General features: G+C 46.8%; 1 pseudogene; it reads right to left on the reverse strand.

Annotated features, from left to right (window-relative positions):
• Positions 1–408: 408 nt before the first annotated feature.
• Positions 409–1894, reverse strand: LOC131746369 (high mobility group protein B1 pseudogene; annotated as a pseudogene).
• Positions 1895–2273: the final 379 nt, after the last annotated feature.

The following is a 2273-nucleotide window of genomic DNA, read 5'->3' on the forward strand; positions in this document are numbered from 1 at the left end:
AGAGACACATTCAGCAGTGTAACTATACAGAAAAAGACACTGTATGGTTTTATTTTTTTAAATTTTTTTATTTTTTATTTTTGCAGTATGCAGGCCTCTCACTGTTGTGGCCTCTCCCATTGCGGAGCACAGGCTCCGGACGCGCAGGCCTAGCGGCCATGGCTCATGGGCTTAGTTGCTCCGCGGCATGTGGGATCTTCCCGGACCGGGGCACGAACCCGTGTCTCCTGCATCGGCAGGCGGATTCTCAACCACTGCGCCACCAGGGAAGCCCCACTGTATGGTTTTAAAACAAATCTTACACAGCCTTACATTTCAATTTTTTCTTAAAAAGGAGTGAGTTGCGTACAGAGGCATTAAATGCTCTATAAACAAGACAAGAAAAAAAAAAACTTAACTAGAACCAACTTATTCATCATCATCTTCTTCATCTTTCTCCTCCTCCCCCTTTTCATCTTCCTCATCTTCCTTCTTTTTCTTGCTTTTTTTCAGCCTTGATGTCTCTCTTTTTCACTCTATCAGCTTTCCTTTAGCTCAGTAGACAGCAATAGCCTTTCTATGTGTTCCCTTCCGCCTTCTTTTATAAGGCTGCTTGCTTGTCATCTGCTGCAGCGTTATTCCACATCTCTCCCACGTTCTTTGCAACATCACCAATGGATAGACCCAGATGTTCTCCTTTGATTTTTTGAGTGAAACTCAGAACAAAATAAGAAAAAGGCCAAAGGAAGCCTTTTGGGTACATTGGGAGCCTTGAACTTCTTTTTTGTTTCCTCTTTATAAGAGACACAGGTTTTCATGACTCTTTTACAATGGGCCTTGTCCACCTTTGCCATGTCTTCAAATTTTCCTTTCTCCTTATAGACATGGTCTATAGAAAACTCCAAGAAGCTGACCGAAGCATTTGGGTCCTTCTTTTTGTGCTGCTGCCAGCCAGTTTGCACAAAGGATGCATATGATGACAATTTGCCTCTCAGTTTTCTTAGGCTCTCCTTGCCCGTGTTTAATTATTTTTCCTCAGCGAGGCTCAGAGTTACCTAGTACCTGTTCGGCTCTCACTTGCCCTGGTGCTGTCTCTGTGGAGCTCCATGTCCTGCAATGGCTGTCTAGATAAAGTTATTAACACGGTTTACAGGACCCTTTGCAAACTTTACCTGTCTACAAAGCTTCATTTCCACCACTGCAGCCCCGCTGCTCCTCACATATGCCCTCTGTGCCGTTGGCCTTGTGCCTCCTCTCTCCTGGGAGTCCCTTTTCACATCCTCTATCTCTCAGGATCCCATACATATTCACCTTTCAAAGATGGACTCGCATGTCATCTCCTCATGGAACCCTGTGAAACAAGGTAGGATGAATCGGTTATTCCCTCTTTTGTAGTCTCATCACACTCAATATGGAAATAGATTATAGCCCTGGGCCTGTTTTATTACTGCATTGGTTTACAAGTCTGTCTCTCCCACGAGACTGGGAGGTTAAGTCACACACCTAGAACAAGTAACCAACCTGATGGAAATGAATTTGGAGGGAGATGTGATAAAGCAGATTGTGTTTTTCATAGTCTAGACAGTGGCTAAAGACTGCCCACCTGCCCCAAAGGCAGGTAACCACCTACTTATTCCCTTTGCTCTTTGGGAAAACAGGGCTTGGAGAGATTTAAGTTAAAGAAGAGGAAGGTCTTCTTGTTCCTGGGTTCTTGTAGACAAAAAGTGAGGTGACTCAGAATGCATGGATTTGGCCTTTGGAGGCTTTTACAAACAAGAGAGACTTTATCAGGAGCAAGCTAGAATTCCTGTTAGAAGTGGACAAATGGCTGAGTGGATACCTGAAGAGGCTGCCTCTTGAGGAGGCCTACAAGGAGCAGAGGAGCCAGCCAGAGGTCTCCAGTGTCTCCAACCATGTACCTATGGAGCTCAAGGATGTCTGGGGGAGGGGAGACAGATGAGGGAGCCCTCGTTAATTAAGCCTCTACCCTCCAGCGAATGGGAGGCTAATAAGGCAGCCCCATTCCAGGGCACCTCCACACCAGGCCAGCCGGGTCTGCCTGTTTATTGCCTGTATGGAGATCATTAATACCTCCTGACACTGGGGTCACTCCAGGGGTCAATCCCTGAGCCCGTTTTGCAAAACAAGGGGAAATGAACTTCCCAGCACATGTGGCTCAGGCCTGGTGGGGAGGGGTACTCCCGTCACCCCACTCAGCTCTGGGAGAGACAGCACCCCAGGCTGTTGGACCCCCCCAACACAGTCTCTTCTGCCTAAGCTGGACTCTTGAGAGA

The sequence above is a fragment of the Kogia breviceps genome, chromosome 19 (assembly GCF_026419965.1).
Source record: "Kogia breviceps isolate mKogBre1 chromosome 19, mKogBre1 haplotype 1, whole genome shotgun sequence".
NCBI classification, from domain to species: domain Eukaryota; kingdom Metazoa; phylum Chordata; class Mammalia; order Artiodactyla; family Physeteridae; genus Kogia; species Kogia breviceps.